The sequence below is a fragment of the Oryctolagus cuniculus genome, chromosome 1 (assembly GCF_964237555.1).
Source record: "Oryctolagus cuniculus chromosome 1, mOryCun1.1, whole genome shotgun sequence".
NCBI lineage: Eukaryota > Metazoa > Chordata > Mammalia > Lagomorpha > Leporidae > Oryctolagus > Oryctolagus cuniculus.
In genome coordinates, this window is record NC_091432.1 from 145,177,051 (window position 1) to 145,196,477 (window position 19,427).

General features: G+C 40.9%; 1 protein-coding gene and 1 long non-coding RNA gene across 5 annotated transcripts in view; one reads left to right on the top strand and one right to left on the bottom strand.

Moving 5' to 3' along the window:
- PTPDC1 (protein tyrosine phosphatase domain containing 1) overlaps positions 1 to 14,680 on the bottom strand; it is a 98,419-nt gene extending 83,739 nt beyond the window's left edge. For all 4 annotated transcript variants that reach the window (XM_008257292.4, XM_051859314.2, XM_051859286.2 and 1 more), the window contains exon 1: positions 14,401 to 14,680. The gene's annotated coding sequence lies outside the window, so the exon portion shown is untranslated. The remainder of the gene's footprint in view (positions 1 to 14,400) is intronic.
- A 169-nt stretch (positions 14,681 to 14,849) lies between these two features.
- Positions 14,850 to 18,144, top strand: LOC138843967 (uncharacterized). Its single transcript, XR_011379221.1, has 2 exons — positions 14,850 to 15,034; positions 17,668 to 18,144. It is a non-coding gene; the product is annotated as an uncharacterized lncRNA (long non-coding RNA).
- The last annotated feature ends 1,283 nt before the right edge of the window (positions 18,145 to 19,427 follow it).

The window sequence follows — 19,427 nt, forward strand, 5'->3', positions numbered from 1 at the left end:
CTGATCTATGATCCCAGGGAAAGAGCATTAATATGTGCAATCTTACATGCACCGTGCTCGAGTGAAAATATTCAGCCTGAGAAGGCTCCATGCCCTATGACTGCATTCATATGCCTTTCTGGAAAGGACCAGACTACAGAGACAACAAACATCAGTCTGTGCCAGGGTATGGGAAAGCACAGGGCTGGTTATGGAAAGCACACACTGTTTTTCAGGGCCAGGAAGCAATTGTGTTTAATGTAGTATATCTGTAGTGACAGATATATGATGTTATCGAGTTGTCAAAACCCATGGATCTTCACAACTAAGAATAGATCTTAATTTCATTTTTAAAATGCAAATTTAAAAAACTAGGAGAGTGGGCTAGATCTTATACAGAATGCAGACTATAACTAAAGGATTTAATTGTACTAATGTGGGACATGACCTCATGAGGGATAAAGATAGAGTGTAAGTAGCTTGGAAATGAACGGAAAGTAAAAGAGAAAACAAGAACTACACAAAAGCATTGTACTGTAGTTAGTAATTCTGTTTCCTATGTATGGATAGGTTAACAATTCTGATACTCTGTATCTATACACTAGGATTGAAAAAGCAAACACATAGTAGGAGCCAGGTGTCTTACGGTGGACTGGGAGGTTGCAGTTGAGTAAGAATGAGCCATGTAAGCCTCAGACACCAGGGCAAACTCCTGTTTAGATTAATGTAGGCCCTGAGGAATAAAAATGGAAACATAGTGGTTCTCCTTTATTTATAGGAGTTACGTCCCAAGACCCCAGAGGATGTGTGACACTGCATACAGTATCAAGTCCTATATCAGTTTTTCACTATACATACATGCCTATGACAAAGTTTAATTTATAAATTAGGCATAATAAAATTAATAAAAATAAGATAGAACAATTATAACAATGTACTGTAATAAAGTTATGTCAATGTGGTCTCTCTCAAAATATCTTATTGATGGCTGGCACTGTGGTGAAGCAGGTAAAGCTGCCGCCTGAGATGCCAGCATCCCATATGGGCACTGGCTTGAGTCCTGGATGCTTCACTTCTGATCCAGTTTCCTGCTAATGTGCCTGGGAAGGCAGCAGAACATGCCCCAAGTACTTGGGACTCTGTACCCTCATGGGAGACTTGGATGAAGCTTCTGGTTCCTGGCTCTGGCCTGGCCCAGCCTTCATTGTTACAGCCATTTGAGGAGTGAATCAGCAAATAGAAGATCTCTCTCTCTTTCTCTCTCTCTCCCTCTCTCTCCCCTCTCGCCCTCTCTCTGTAACTCTTTCAAAAAATAAACATTTATAAAAAAGAAACCTTACTGTACTGTACTCACCCATCTTCTCATGATGTGAGAGAATACAGTATCTACGTGATCGGCTGAAGTGAGGTGAATGATGTAAGCACTGTGATACAGGGTAAGCGTTACTTGAACAAAAGCACTGTGATACAACAACTGATTTTATAACCAAGTCAGTTAGTGAGTGACTGAGGGGTATTGTAGCACAGTGTGGTACACTGGACAACGGGCTGGTTCCCATTCCAGGAAGGGCAGAGGAGGGCTGTGTGAGTTTGCATCACACTACTCAGAACAGTAGTTTAAAACTTATAAATTCTTTATTTCTGGAATTTTTCATTTAATATTTCCAGACCACAGCTGACGACAGATAACTGAAACTGCAGAAAGTGAAACTACAGATAAAGGAGGACTACTATGATACAGATATGTATACACACACAGGATAATGTACATACATGCATTTCTTAGCCCTGGTCACGGACAAGGCCTAAAAAGCAATGACACCCTAGTAGTGATAAGCACATCAGAGCAAATTTGGTTTCTGATACCATTTTCCAATTAAGTAAATCAAGGATCCTTGTTGAAAAGGCTGATTTTAGGGCTAGAGCAGGGAATAGACAAGGTGAGCCTGTAGCATCCTATGGTCCTAGAAAGTATAGGAAATGCTCAAAATACAAACAGGTGGGAATATCACAGGGATATATACATTAAAGAGTTCCCAATGGCAAAAGCTAGAACAATATGAGTACTAAAATAGATAATGCACTATTCAGTTATAACTGGCCAGCAACAGAAACCTCTAACATATTCATAATGATAAAGTTAGCTATCCTTCATATTTTCACAACTTGTACACATATAAAATTGTGTCACTGTAAAGGCCTATTACTTCAAGGTAAGAGAACAGAATGCATCAAGAACACAGCTTAAAAGGAGCACAAACAAAAGCATGTTTAGAGGGAAGAGACCAAGTTAAGGACTCACGATTAAATGCAGTGTGAGAGGGATTAAAAAAAAATTGTGGTGGGGTGGACATTTGGCACAGCAATCAAGATGCCGCATGGGACACCAGCATCCCACACGGAGTGCCTGGGTTTCACTGCCTGCTTATGTGAACTCTGTGAGACAGCAGGTGATGGCTGAAGAACTTGGGTCCTTGCCATTCACATAGGAGACCCAGACTGAATTCTTCACTCCTGGCTTTAGGCTGGCCAAGCCCTGGCTCTTATGGGCACAAGGGGAATGAAACCAGAGGATGATGGCCGGCACCGTGGCTCAATAGGCTAATCCTCCACCTTGCGGCGCCGGCACACCGGGTTCTAGTCCCGGTCGGGGCGCCGGATTCTGTCCCGGTTGCCCCTCTTCCAGGCCAGCTCTCTGCTGTGGCCAGGGAGTGCAGTGGAGGATGGCCCAGGTGCTTGGGCCCTGCACCCCATGGGAGACCAGGAAAAGCACCTGGATCCTGGCTCCTGCCATCGGATCAGCGCGGTGCGCCGGCTGCAGCGGCGGCCATTGGAGGGTGAACCAACGGCAAAGGAAGACCTTTCTCTCTCTGTCTCTCTCTCTCTCACTGTCCACTCTGCCTGTCAAAAAAAAAAAAAAAGAAACCAGAGGATGTAATCTCTATCTCTCTGTCCCGCTCTGCCTTTCAAATAACATGAAAATAACTTTAAGTTCATGGGAAATGAACTTATGAATTCCATTTTACCATGAACTTTTTCAATCCCCCTTATAAATGTTTGAGTCCCTATTGGGTACCAAGTACTGTGGGAGGCACACAAGGATAAATAAAAGTCCCTGGCCCTTAAGAGGTTAACTTTGCCAGAAAGGATGAAAGAATACACCCAGAGAACAAAGAATACAAATATATGAAGGACTGTTGTATGGAAGAAGAATCAGATCTGTTCAGTTAGACCCAAGAGGCGGACTGAGGAGTGAAGGAAGGGTAGATTCTGTGACAGGCTGAGTTGGCCCAACATCTGGCACAAAGCAAGCAATCACTGTATTAAGATCACTTCCCCAACACAACAAGATCCACTCTGCTGAAACCAATATAATTTACATAACAGAAGGATATTACTTCCATTCTACGTTGTGATAATCTAGAAAGGTTGATTTAAAAACCTCCAAGATTTTAAAACTCTAAAATATAGAGACAAACAGTTCAACTTTATCAATGTCTTCACTAATCTGAGGGATCGAGTTCATTTGTCTATCAAGGAGTCTACCATGATCAAACAGAATTTGGAAGGTATGGGCTAAAAGTTTAATTACTCTATAATCTCTATGATAATTTAAATCATTAAGGTTATCAACATTTTACAAATCCACAAATGATTAGCTGAACTGTGTTTTTCCTGTTCTGAATTATCTAACCATTTGCATCAGATGGAACAGAAGTCAATGATCTAAATGAGAATATCTTCCCCATGTACACAAGGGAGCCCAACTAATCAGAGAAGAAAGCCTCTCCTGTGGTCCTTGCTTATCATCTCTGTTTTCAAAGAGCTTCTGCTCACAGGAAAGAAAACACTGAACTACAGTCAGGTGATTCTGCACAGCCTCCTGACGAAACAAGGCAGGCTGTTTAATGCATGGTAGGATCTTTGCAAAATGGGTACACAGAATGGAGGAAGAAGGTGTAGAGACTGGTCAGTATGGGGTAATACTAATCAGCCATGGGTACACAGAAAGAGGTAACAATCCAGTAATAATGTTCAATATGACAGAGTGAAGGTAGACCACTTACAGAAAGTACCAGCAACAAGAGAATGATCCAAGTCACTATGGTCAGCATAGGGGAGACTGCAGGTGAGAGGAGATGAGCAGGATATATGCTGGCATTAGCAGCATTACATTACGCTGGTGTTCCCTGTGTGTGTGTATGTGTCTGTGTGTAAAATATTTATTTATTTATATAAATATATAAAATTAAATATATAAAGTATATATCAATTATTACATATATCATATATAATCACACATTCTATATAATAGATTACTATATCATAGCTCATTATCATATATAATATGTAATATTGTATATCTTATATATCAAATATCAAGTATCATGTATCAATATAATATATAACAATATAATAGTAATACAATAATATGCATAATCAATATGACAATATATAACACATGACACATAGCAACATATAATAGTTTATAACACGACATATACACGTGTAACATATAACATTCACAATACATAACAGAGTGCATACCATGCAATATGTAAGATATTGCATTCACACCACATATAGGATGTGCAATATGTGGCAAATTGCACAATGCAATATATGTAATATGTTATGTATCATATGCCATGCATATATGTTATGTTATATGTAATACATTCATAGTATATATAAATGGAATGTAATATAAATGTATATATCATATTCACATTACATAGTGCATGTCATATATACTACTAAGTATTATATATATCATATGTTATATATATTATATATCATATACAAGTAACAAATATCTATACAGCATACATAGGCACATATTGGAATACTAGTTATATATGATTTATTACATAATAACATAATGCTATATAATAAGATGTGTGACATCTTATCTATAATATACATCATTCACATTGCTTCTCAGCCTTTCGGCTAAGATCAAGTGTAATATACATCATTCTCATATAACATATGATGCATAATATATGATGTATGATAAAATATATATAATATATATTACAGAATATAGAATATGTATGCCATATAATATACCATGTATAATTATGCTATATATTATATAATAATTATATATGATCTAATAATATATGTAATATAGTTAGTATTATAATATGTGCCTATATTTATATATATGCCATACAATATAAAATGTATCACATACAATCATGTTATATCAGACATGATCTATGACATATAACATATTGCATGTATTATAGGGCATGATATGCCACATATTGTACATGCTATATCTGCGATATAAGTGCAATATTTTATGTATTACATGGTGTGTGCTATATGTATATATTGCACATGTTATACGTTGCATATATTATGCACTGTATTGTATGTCATGTTATACATTGTATATTATATGTTGCTGTGTGTTAGTGTATTGTATGTCATGTTAATTATGTAGGTTATTGTATATTTTATTATATATTATTATATATTATATTGACATATATTATATTAGTATATGATTTAGTATATAAGATATTATATAGAAATATATAAAATTTATTATTTTGAAAGAGTTACAGAGAGAGAGAGGGAGATCCATCTTTTATCTGCTGTTCACCCCCCAGATGGCCACAACAGCTGGGACTGGACTAGGCTGAAGCCAGAAGCCAGGAGCTTATACTGGGTCTCCCACTTAGGTGGCAGGGGCCTAAGCACTTGGGACATGCTTTTCCCAGGCGAAACACGAGCTGGATCGGAAGTGGAGCAGCTGGGACACAAACTGGAGCCAATATGATGATGCTGGTGTTGCAGGCGGTGGCTTTCCCCACTACACCACAACACTGGCCCCATTCTGGCAATATATGAAAAATAAATTTAAAATGGTAGGGATTTCTGTAATTTAAATGAAAAATGTAAAATTGTATATACAGTATGTAAAAATATGTATAGAAAAAGACTTGAAAGAGACTGACCAAAATGCAGATAATCAGAGAATGGTTGACCTTTTTTCTTATATTTTCCATTATTATATTATTTTCTCATTTGGTTATTATTTTATGGTTATTCAGATGACTAAAACAAACTTAAACAGTTAGTTTACTCATATTTTGCCCTAAAGCACACAATGGCCCAGATGTCTATAGATATGCAGGGGCAGCCAACCTGGAATTAAAAATCTGTTTTATACATAGGATGGATAAAAGATTCTGATTTAAAAATGGGGAAGAAGACCATCTGTTCATGAAATAAGTTAAAAATACTTAATGTACACATTTTCATTTCAAATACCGAGAGTATTAAATAGAAGTTATGGGAAGCCATTATTTTGGATCAAGCTCTGACACTAGGTCCAACAGTCCCCAACTAGCATGGAGTCACCTGTCCTAGGTGCCATGTCATCAGACTGAACTCTGAAACAGGCTAGTTTTCCAAATATTAGGAGATTCACAGCAAACAATCAGAAGGGGCCCAGTTTACCTGAGCATCCATGAAAAGAAAGTCTTTGTTTTAAACCCATAGGAAAATAACTGTAATGATCAACTGCTTTTTGTTCCTTGTTTCTGCTTTCTTCCACCCTTTCTGTATGTAAAGCCAACCTCTGCTCAGCTCACAAAGCACCTTTCTCTAGCTGGGGAATTCGTGACTTGCTAACGAGAGCCAATTCCATCTTTAAACTAATTGGTGGAAATTCTGTTTTTAACAAGGGTCAGAAAACACTCACAGGAGAGCTGTTATTTTATAAAACTATTATGAACAGACTCTACCACAGAATAAGCAAGAGAAAGTAAATCAGACGACTATACTAATGGAATATTAACAGTGGTAGCCTTGTAAGTGAATGTGTTTTTTCTTTTGGCTTATTGGTATTTCCTAAATTTTCACATCCAATCTTCTATTTATATAGGGATAAAAATTCAAATTTCAAATAATTATAATTGTGCTGGTTACAATTATGTGTATTTTTAGAAATGAACTTTAATGTTACATTTTAAAATACATTCCTACCATTGTTTTTAACATCTGGTATAAACAATCTGTGGCATGAGTCACTTGTATAGAATTTCTCACAGAATATAAAAGCATTTATAATGAAGACAAAAGTATTATTTCCAAACAGGGATAATTTAATAGTCAAATATATCTTCACACTAGCAGATCATAAATTTCTAAAAAGTTTGAGGTCATAGACAAAAAGCAAGATGGAATTTAAAAGGTCTTTTACTTTGGAATATAAAAATTTAAAACATGGATATCTAATATCCAACTTTAAACATATTTATTCAGGCATCTCCCTCCTTTCCTACAATTGTGAAGAACTGAAGCATATGACTTTATTTTCCCACATTACCCCAAATCCTCATAACTTCACTCTCAATGCTTTGCCACTAGCCCCAAGAAAGTGAAAATTAAGCACTGTGACAGGTTAGATGAAAATGTCTGAAAAGAAGAGAATTTAAAGTGCTAACTGACTATAACTCTGACTAGATAAATCTTCCTTCATACGCTCCCGTGACAGAATCCTTCTGTATTAGGGTAAGGCAAGAATTAAAGAAAAGGAGCACAGAAGTGGATTTTGTTCCTGGGTCAACAGTTTAGGATCTGAATTTATCCTGTACAGTAATTTATTAACAAGATTCCTCTGGTTCCAATTCTAGCAATAAAACATTTATTTAAAAAGAAACAGAAACATGTGAGTAAAAGCATACTTATTTACCACAGATTTGGATTAAAAAGTAAAGCTACAGAAGAGTATGATATCATTTCTATGATATATATAGAGAAAGGGGGTAAGATCTTCAAAAAAGTTCATGAGAGGCCGGCGCTGTGGCATAGCAGGTAAAGCTGCTGCCTGCAGTGCCAGCATCCCATATGAGCACCGGTTCATGACCCGGCTGTTCCACCTCCAATCCGGTTCTCTGCTATGGCCTTGGAAAGTAGTGGAAGATGGCCCAAGTCCTTGGGCCCCTGCACCCATGTGGGAGACCCAGAAGAAACTCCTGGCTCCTGGCTTCAGATTGGCACAGCTCCGATTGTTGTGGCCAGTTGGGGAGTGAATCAATGGATGGAAGACCTCTCTCTCTCTGCCTCTCCTTCTCTCTCTGTGTAACTCTGACTTTCAAATAAATAAATAAATCTTTCTTAAAAAGTTCATGAAAAATGTGTATTATGGAAAAATTTACATGGATTCAAACAATTTTTGCGCCAAACGAAATCTGCCTTTTGATTCCATTTTCCACAAACTTTTCAAAGTACTCATATATGTAATAAAGACAAAAGACTAGAAGAATACACACTCAAATATTAATGGGTAGACTATGGGTGTTTTTTTTTTCTTTTCTATCACTATTTTCTAAATTTGACAACACTTACTACCTTTAGAAAAAAGTGTCACTTTTAAAAAGATGATTATATTTGCCTGTAAACTTCCTGGGAAACAGTACAGGAAATAGAATAAAATAAAAACAATCACAACACTTATTAAATAAACAGTAAATTTAATCCCTGTAACAGAAGAGTCAAGAGTATGGAGAAAATGCAAATTCTCTGGAATCTTTTTGACTAAAGCCTTTCCAGTCTTTATAAAGAATAAAAACAAACTATCAAGGCTGACTTTGCAAAGTCATGATTCTAAATAATAAAAAGTTTCCATGAGTAGCTAACATTACCTAGCCCTTCTTAACCATACAGGAATTTTCCAGAGAATCCTGTAGTGGATCCATTTAAATCATTACAATGCTTGGCACATAATAAGTGCTCAACATCTTTTGATGAAAGATGTCCCAGTTCATCTATGGGGCAAGGCAACTTCCCTTCTGAAGCGCAAATGCCACAAATTATCAGATGTCAGCACAATAAATGGTACTGTTTGAACTCTAATGAATAGAAATAACTCTTGGAGATCAAAAACAAGACTTTATTTGCCTCCAGTAATTCCCTGTGGGCCTTCTAGAGTGGTATAAACACTATAGCACCCAGACAGGAGTCTGATCCAGAGGCTGCCACTCATTCGGTCTCACACAGAAGAAACAAAGAGCAGCAGCCAGAATCAAGCGAGGTGACAGCCTTATGGTAAAATCTGACACTCAAAAGTGTATGGATTAAAACCATAAGGTTTACTCCCAACAGGAAAATGTTAAGTCTAAACCATGACAAAAAAAAGTAATCTAAATAAATCTATACATATATGATTAACTAATATCTGACAAGGGTACCAAGAATACATAAAGGGGAAAGGATGATATCTTCAATAAATGGAGTTGGGGAAAGTGGGTATTTATATGCAAAACCCAAAACAAGCCAACAAACAAAAACCAGGCCCTTATCTTACACCCTTAGAAAAATAACTCAAAATGGATTAAAGATTTCAATGTAATAATTGAAACTCTGAAACTTCTAAAAGAAAACAGAGAAATCTTCTTACAGTAGTCTTGGCAATGAACTTTTGGATACGATACCAAAAGCACAGGCAACAAAAGTAAAAGCAAACAGGACCTGAAAAATTGCTGCACAGCAAAGCAAACAACAAAATGAGAAAGCAACCTACAGAACAAGAGCAATATTTGCAAACCATATATGAGGGAACTTTAAAATGTTCATTAAAAAAAAAAACAAACAGAATTAAAAGGTAAGTTTATGGGGCTGGTGCTATGGTATAGCGGGTAAGGCTGCTGGTTTAGTCCTGACAGCTCCACTTCTCATCCAGCTCCCAGCTAATGTGCCCGGGAAAGCAGCAGAAGATGGCCCAAGCACTTGGTCCTCTACACCTGCATGGGAGACCTGGAGGAAGTTCCTGGATCCTGGCTTCAGATCAGCCCACCTCCGGCCACTGCAACCATACGGAGAGTGAACCAGTGGATGGAAGCTCGCTCGCTCGCTCTCTCTCTCTCTAACTCTACCTTTCAAATAAATAAATGCATCTTTTAAAAATATCTATTAAAAAGGTAAGTTTATTTTGTTCAAAAAGTTTTAAAATCCATGCATACTTTTTTTATAATATGCATTTGCCACCAACTTTTTGAAGACTGCTCCACATATCTGTTCAACAAGCAATAGCCAAAATACAACAGGAACTCATATGACTCAGGAGCAAAAAACCCAAACAAACCAATTATAAAACAGGCAAAAAGGACTTGACTAGATATTTTTCTAAATAATACAGGCACTGGGGCCGGCACTGTAGCATGGCAGGCTAAATCTCTGCCTGCAGTGCTGGCATCCCATAGAGGCCTGCTCCTCTTCCGATCCAGCTCTCTGCTACTGGCCTGGGAGGTCAGTGGAAAATGGCCCAAGTGTTTGGGCCCCTGCAGCTGTGTGTGGGACTTGGAAGAAACTCCTTGCTCCTGACTTCGGATTGGCCAAGCTCCAGTCACTGCAGTCACTTGGGAAGTGAACCAGTGGATGGAAGACCTCTCTGTCTCTCCCTCACTCTGTAATTCTGCCTCTCAAATAAATAAATCTCTTTTAAAAAAAAGGCACCTTGTCTTCTTTTTCACTGTTATATCAGCTGTATCTCCCCCAGTGCCTGGCACACAAAAGTATCCATAAATATTTCCTGAATTAACAACTGGATGATTATGGTCACAAATAGCAAAACATGATAAGGAACTTGCCATTGTGCCAGATGTTATTTTTTTTTTACACTGATGGTTCATTATGGATTTTTTTGGTATCATAAATAATATATCCTCCAAAATTCTATCTTTTTTGAAAATGAAAATTGTCTGAATACTAGCATAGAACTGTAACCCACAAATCTGCCCTAAAGAGAGTGAGAGAGAACTAGCTTCCACAGAAAAACCGCTGTGCTTAGCACTCTGCCCAGGCTTAATACACGCTTCCCCCAACATCACGACCCTGGAGGCACTGTTCCTGTCTTACAGATGAGAAGAGAAAGACAGGAGTCACAGGCCACGTCATACAACCAGAAAGTGTTGGAAATGGGATTAAAACACAGATTCTTAAACCAAAACTCACTTCATTTAGTCTACCCCACGTTGCCTCTATGGGAGCCAGAAAAAAATTTTTTTTCAGTAACAACATACTAAGTGCATTAAATGATCCAGTTAATACTTGCAAAGAAGTGTTTTGACTATTCAGCTTACATCCTTTTTGAAACAGCAAATACACAGGTAAATTAAGTAAACGTATCTTTTGTCAAGGTTGAAGTGATATGGGAAACAACAGATATAACTAGAAAAAATGATTCTGAAGAAACATGGCACTGTATATATTTTTACTCACATTGCACTTCTAATTTAAGAACTAAAAATACTCAGATATTGGGGTAGTTTTTGGTTTTGGTTTGGCAAAGAATGCAATGTGTCTTTAAGAGAACTGTGATGTAAGGTTTAACCTCAGGATACTTTTCAGATTTCCAATCGGAATTTCAAAGTTCAAATCTTTATCTCAGAATTTTCTAAATTTTGTAAACTTGAACAATTATGTGATTAGCAACAGGGATACTATTAATTAATAGCATTGGCTGGGCATCCCTAATCCAAAAACATGAAAACTTCTTGAGTACCAACATGAAACTACAAGTTGGAAATTCCACACCTGTCAAAACGCAGGTGTAGGAACGGGGGTTGTGGCATAGTGCATTAGTCATTGCTTATGATCCAACATGGGCGATGATTCAAGTCCTAGCTGCTCCACTTCCAACCAATCTCCCTGTTATTGTGTCTAGGGAAGCAGCAGAGAATGGCCTAAGTGCTTGGGCCCCTGCACCCACATGGGGGACCTGGATGAAGTTCCTGGCTCCTGGCTCAGTCTGGCCCAACCCTAGCCATTGCAGCCACTTGGGGAGTGAACCAGCGGATGGAAGATCTCTCTTCCTCTCTCTGTAACTCTACCTTTCAAGTAAATAAATAATAATAATAAAACAAACAAAAAACTCAGGGGCACTAAAATACTATATAAAATTACCTTCGGGCTACAAGTATAAGATGTATTTGAAAAATTCACAAATTTCATATTTAGACCAGGGTTCCAGTTAATAAATCTCATTATGCATAAGCAAATATTCCAAAGCTCAAAATCTGAAACACTTTCTTATCCCAAGCATTTCAGGTAAGGGATATTCAACCTTTCCAGCAATACAACAGAACATAAAAATCACTGTTAGATTGTGGGTGAACTGTGGTTTTTAAAAATGTTTAATAACTTTAAAATAAATGTCCTGTGCCTGGTTTTCTAGGAGGGAGATCCCAGTGGAAAGAACGGGCCATCAAAGAAGGTACCTTTCTCTGAAAGGAGGAGAGAACTTCCACTTTGACTATGACCTTGTCTAAATAAGATCAAAGTCAGCGAACTCAAAAGGCTTCCATAGCATTGGCAACTCATGACAAGAGCCTATGGTGATTACTGACGCCATAAACAAGAGTGTCAATTTGTTAAGTCAACAACAGAAGTCACTGTGCACTTACTCCTCATGTAGGATCTCTGTCCTTAATGTGTTGTACAATGTGAATTAATGCTATAACTAGTACTCAAACAGTACTTTACACTTTGTGTTTCTGTGTGGGTGCAAACTGTTGAAATCTTTACTTAATATATGCTAAATTGATCTTCTGTATATAGAGATAATTGAAAATGAATCTTGATGTGAATGGAATGGGAGAGGGAGGAGAGGGGAGGGTTGAGGGTAGGAGGGAAGTTGTAGGGGGGAAAAAGCCATTGTAATCCATAAGCTGTACTTTGGAAATTTATATTTATTAAATAAAAGTTAAAAAAAAAAAAAAAGTAGTGCAAGGTGCTGCCACATAAACCTAGGCTGCCTCCTAGAAAGGATTTTCTACCAAAGCTCGGATGATCACCTGACAGGAAGAGGAAATGGAATCTCGGCTTAGCTAAGGAGATTTTAGGGGGCCAGCATTGTGGCACAGAGGGTTAAGCGTCTGCCTGCAGTGCTGGCATCCCACATGGGTGCTGGCTCTGGCCTGGCTGCTCAGCTTCTGATCTGGCTCCCTGCTAATGAGCTTGGGAAAGCAGCAGAGGATGGCCCACATGCTTGGGTCCCTGCACCCTCGTGAGAGCAGCTCCGGGCTCCTGGCTCTGGCCTGTTGCAGCCCTGGTCGTTGTGGCCATTTCGGGAGTGAACCAGAGGATGGGAGATCAATCTCTCTCTCTGTATCTACACCTTTCAAATAAATAAATAAATCTTAAAAAAGAAGAAGAAGAAGGAACTTCGGTCCCCTGAATGGAATTCCATGAAGATACTGGGATTGAGTAGGAAATAAGGCTGTGCTGCAGCTGTTCTCAGAACGGTCCCTAGATCACAAATTGGGGAGTCACCCAAGTGAGGGCTGGAGACCTTTGTTTAAAAGGTCGCAAGGCAGAATTCCAGAACACAATGAGTTCTGGACACAGGCTGGTGGTCAGGGACAACACGAGTGGATTTAACTCCCAGTTCTTCTACTTAACAGCTGATCATGTGAGTCAGGCAAAGCCTCCAGGCTTCAGTCTTCTCATGAAGAAAACGGAATGACACTTTGCTGTGGATATCAAGTAAAATAATGTAGATATGCGTGTGTGTGCTAGCCAACAGTGATCAGTGGGAAGCTTCTGTGAGATGAACTCTGTTCTTCCAGCTCCTAGTCTGCGAATGCCAACTTGTTTTAATCTTTTAACACACAAAACTAAAACACGAAAATCCGCTTATCTAATTCCCTAAAGCAAGGTTTCTGGGAACTTTTTTCCTCTTCTCCCTCTCAGAAGTCTTTTTAAGACTCTTTCCTATGCTGCCGCCTTCGGAAAATGCCATAGATGCATACACAAGGGAGCTTCAAAAAAATGCATGGAAAGCGTGCATTATGAAAAACCCTTCATGTGGACTTCAAAATGTTTGCATCCAAATAAACATCTTTTAATTCAATTTCCATGAACTTTTTAAAGTCCCTGAACCCTGGGTACCCGTTCGTGTTCCGCAGCTCTCTGCACTGTAGAATGTAAGATCGTTTTGTCCCTCCAAGAGCGTTACCAAGATCGCTCTTGATGAGAATGCATACCCCTGACAGAAGCCACTTGATCAAGATCACCGGACTAATTTAAGTGACAGAATCAGGTCTAAACCAGAGGTCACAAACTGGCCGTTTGGAACCACCTGTAAATATATTTTTTTAACTAGCTGTCAACATTTAAAAATAGAGGTTCCACGTAAAAATCCAAGTATTCAGCTCGTCATGAGAAACCTGACGCCAGCAGGAGCTGAGAGGCGCTCCCCACCCGAGTGCATGGGGATTCCCCCGCGGCACCTCACTCTGCAAGGCACCTGAACATGCGACCCTCACGACCTCTGCCCTAAAAGCTCACGCCCTCCAGGATGCGCCTCCAAGCACGCCTCACTTAACCACCGGACGTTTAAAGAAATCCATCAGTACAAGCGTTCTCCGCCCGCAGCTAACCAGGGTACGGGTTCCGAACCTCTTTTCTCTTGCTGCAGATAGCGGGTCCCTCGCGCAGGCGGGTACGCGTCTCCCACGGCGGCCAGGGTCAGGAGGGCGCAGGCTGCCAGGGCGGGGCCGGCCGCAGCCACCGCCCGCGAGGGTCTGCGGGCCCCGGACGCGGCCGCCACCGTCGTCGGCCCCGCGCACCCTCACGGGCCGCCCCGGACCCCGCGGCCCTCGCCGCGCCCTGGGGCAGCACCGGTCCTGGACTCGCCGCCGGACAACGTCCTCTCTCGGCGCGTGCTCAGACCTCTTCACCGCGGCCGAGCGCCCCTACTGGGGCCGCGTCACTAGCGCATCCCTCCGCGCTCCAGCCAATGGCGGACGCCTCCAGCTTCACGTGACTGTCTCCAGCCAATAGAGATATGAGTCGTCTCGTGGCGTAGCAGGCGGCTCCCGGCGCTTTCGAACGGGCGCGGGTGGCGAGGGGAAGGCGCGGGGATAGTGGGAGAGCGGCGAGCAAAGCTGGGACTTTGGGATCCGTGCGTTGGTATAAGGGGATGACGCCGGGAACCTGTGGTGTACACGTGGGGACGCTGAAGACTGCGAGAGCCATACGCAGAGACCAAGCTGGCCATGCCTAGGATGGGAGGGCACCGGGTAGTGAGCAGGTGCGGGCCATGAGGGGCCGACGGCTGCAAGTCCGTTCTGCCGGAACGCGGGGCGCAGACTCCTGGTGCCGGCTGTCCGAGACCCCGGGGGCAGCGCTGGCCCAACCACCTTCCCTCATCGTGGTCCCCAGCACGCTGCCCGCTCTTCTCCATGTCCTCTCAGGCTAACTCCCTGGCCTCGTGCAGAGCCCCTGTGGGATGCTGCCAACGAGTGGGTGGACAGGTGACTTCTAGGCAGTCGGATTGTCAGCCAAGAGTGAGGAAGATTAGTAGGCGGTAGGGAGTTGAGAGTGTTTATTAACAGTCCCCCTAGGGAGCGGGGGAGGGTGCACTTGGACCTGTGAAGAGACTGAGATGAAAACACAAAAGTAGAGGCCATGTGTGTGATGTAAGAGCCTGAAGAAACCTGATATAAATACTGTATTCTTTGGGGCCGGTGCTGTGGCGTAGCGGGTAAAGCTGCTGCCTGCAGTGCCAGCATCCCGTATGGGCACCAGTTCTAGTCCTGGCTGCTCCACTTCCGATCCAGCTCTGTTGTGTCCTGGGAAAGCAGTAGAAGATGGCCCAAGTGCTGGGCCCCTGCACTCGCGTGGGAAGATCCAAAAGCGGCTCCTGGCTCCTGGCTTCAGATTGGCGCAGCTCCGGCTGTTGAGGCCATCTGCGGAGTGAACCACCGGATGGAAGACCTCTCTCTCTACCTCTCTCTCTAACTCTGCCTTTCAAATAATAATTTTTTAAAAAATACTGAATTCTAGTCACTTAAAAGATGTATGTTGTAGCTACTGGAATCATAACAAAAACTTAGAATTTAAGTTTTAAATCAGCACTGTTATGGGAAATCTGGATTATGTAGACATCATTAATATAATTTGATGAGTGTTTCACCAAAATGTGGGTAATATGTGCAAAAGCCTATCCAACTTTACTTTCATTCCATGTTTACTTAACTTTTTGGATAAGATGAAAGATTGAATGTATTTTTTTAAAACTACAATTTTGAGTTGTGCTTCAAAATAAGTGATGCTGTTTTGAAAAGCCTTGAAAAAAAAAAAAAAACCAGTTGTAGCTTTAACTCAATAACAGTATTCCTCAGTGAGGGAGAAAAGTGATTACTACATTGTTTAAACTCTTAACTTTCGAAATTTCTCAGTGCTTAAAACTGCTGCATTATCATGACACCATCACATATAAACTCTGCTCCCAAAGTTTTAAATAGTTGTTTTTTTGTTTGTTTGTTTTTAGAAATGAGGATAATGGGGCTGGTGCTGTGGTATAGTGGGTAAAGCTGCCACCTGCAGCACTGGCATCTCATATGGGTGCTGGTTTGAGTCCCGGCTACTCCACTTCCAATCCAGCTCCTTGCTCATGCACCTGGGAAAGCAGTGGAAGATGGCCCCGGTGCTTACTTTGGTTCTAATTCATCTTCCTGCCAATGTGTACCCTGGGTGGCAGCAGATGACAGTTCTTGTACTTGGTCCTCTGCCACCCACAAGGGAGACCTGTATGGAGTTCCAGGCTCCTGCCTTTAGCCTAGCCCAGCCCTGGCTGTGGCTGGCATTTAGGGAGTGACCCAGAGGATGGAAGTTCCCTGTCTGACTCTCACTCTCTCTTGCTCTGCCTTTCAAATAAGTGAATAGATAAAACTTTTTAAAAGAAAAGAATGGACATACATTTCTCTTTAATTATAGAATAAATATTCATGGGGCCGGTGCTGCGGTGTAGTGGGTTAAGTCACCACCTGCAAAGCCAGCATCCCATATGGGCGCTGATTTGAGTCTCAGTTGCTCCATTTCTGATCCAGCTCACTGCTGATGTGCCTGGGAAAGCAGCAGAAGATGTCCCAAATTCTTGGGCTCTTGCGCCCATGTGGGAGACCTGGAAGAAGCTCCTGGCTCCTAGCTTCAGCCTGACCCAGTCCAGGCCATTGTGACCATTTGTGGAGTGAACCAGTGGATGGAAGATCTCTGTCTCTGTCTCTCCCTCTCTCTCTAACTCTGACTTTTAAAATAAATAAGGTAAATCTTTTAAAAGTAAACTGTATGTTCATGGAAAACATCTCAAAAAAAGGCAGAAAAGGGTCTGGTGTTGTGGTGCAGCAGGTTAAGCCACTCCCTGTGATGCTGACATCCCATAATGGAACACTGGTTCTAGTCCCAGCGGCTTTGCCTCCAATCCAGCTGCTTGCTGGCCCAGGTACATGGACCCCTGCCACCCACATGAGAGACCCAAACGGAGTTCTGGGCTCCTGGCTTTGACCTGGTGCTGCCCAAGGTGTTGCAGCCATTTGGGAAGTGAACCAGCGGATGGAAGATCTGTTTTTGTCTTTCCCTCGCTGTGTCACTCTGCCTTTCAAATAAACAAATCTTTTTTTAAAAAGCAGAGAAGTATTGGTAATACATATAGTGGTTTATATCATCCAAGAAATCTGATTTTATTTATTCAAATATTTATTTTTAATGAGAGCATATCCTACTACTCCATTACCTGTTTTTTACTTAAAGTATCTTAGATACCTTTGCATAGCAAATGACTTCAAATTTAATGACTTGAAAGACCGCACATTTGTTATCTCAGTTTCTATGGGTTGGCCCCAGGCATTGAGCTGGGAATCGTACTTTATGTCCACTATGCAGAACCTCCGCTCTTTCAACCAAGTGAGAGTGACAAGCTGCTTCCTGCTGGGGCTGAGGATTATATCCGTATAAGAATTCTACACAGAAACAGCAGGAAGACCCTTACCACTGTCTGAGGGATCGCTGATGATTACAGTAAAAAGAAACCAGTGAAGGCATTTGGGAAGCAGTTTGTCTGCAAAGGTACTGTAGCGGAGCATCCAGAACATGGAGAGGTAACTCTGCGGCAGGGTGACCAGCACAAGAACGGACGCCAGCTCCTGGGAGAGACTGCACTGGCTGAAGGTTCATGGGTTTTAAGTGCCTGCGGCTCACAGAAGCCTAAGTGTGGATTCCTTGCAACGAGTAGAATTGCCTTTCTGTCCCTTGTCCCAAGTTTAAAAACCTCACAGCTTGTGTAATGTAACCATTTGGGGTTCGCTTTTAATTTGGACTAGTTTGACTCCTTCATGCAATAAACCAAAAAGAACCAAAAAATATTTTGTTTCTGTGGGTCATAAGTCCTGTCAGTTTTTGTCCCCAGACTGCAAGACCCACACTCGGGTTATTGGCAGAACTCATCTTGCAGCTCTAGATTGAGGTCCCACTTCCTTGCTGACTGTTAGCTGTGCACTGCTCTCAGCTCCAGAGGCTACTCTCAGTTCTCTGCCATGTGGCCTCTCATTAGAACCCACAGTGTGGCAGCTTGCTTTTGTTAAAGCCAAGGGAGATAAGCCAGAGAAAGATGCAGCACTGAAAGAAAATTACAGACCAATATCCCTGATGAACATAGATGCAAAAATCCTCAATAAAATTCTGGCCAATAGAATACAACAACACATCAGGAAAATCATCCACCCAGACCAAGTGGGATTCATCCCTGGTATGCAGGGATGGTTCAACATTCGCAAATCAATCAATGTGATTCACCACATTAACAGACTGCAGAAGAAAAACCATATGATTATCTCAATTGATGCAGAGAAAGCATTTGATAAAATTCAACACCCTTTCATGATGAAAACTCTAAGCAAATTGGGTATAGAAGGAACATTCCTCAATATAATCAAAGCAATTTATAAAAAACCCACAGCCAGCATCCTATTGAATGGGGAAAAGTTGGAAGCATTTCCACTGAAATCTGGCACCAGGCAGGGATGCCCACTCTCACCACTGCTATTTAACATAGTTCTGGAAGTTTTAGCCAGAGCCATCAGACAAGAAAAAGAAATCAAAGGAATACAAATCAAGAAGGAAGAAGTCAAACTATCCCTCTTTGCAGACGATATGATTATGTACTTAGAGGATCCAAAGAACTCTACTAAGAGACTATTGGAACTCATAGAGGAGTTTGGCAAAGTGGCAGGATATAAAATCAATGCACAAAAATCAACAGCCTTTGTATACACAAGCAATGCCATGACTGAGAAAGAACTGCTAAGATCAATCCCATTCACAATAGCTACAAAAACAATCAAATACCTTGGAATAAACTTAACCAAGGACATTAAAGATCTCTACGATGAAAATTACAAAACCTTAAAGAAAGAAATAGAAGAGAATACCAAAAAATGGAAAAATCTTCCATGCTCATGGATTGGAAGAATCAACATCATCAAAATGTCCATTCTCCCAAAAGCAATTTATAGATTCAATGCAATCCCAATCAAGATACCAAAGACATTCTTCGCAGATCTAGAAAAAATGATGCTGAAATTCATATGGAGGCACAAGAGACCTCGAATAGCTAAAGCAATCTTGTACAACAAAAACAAAGCTGG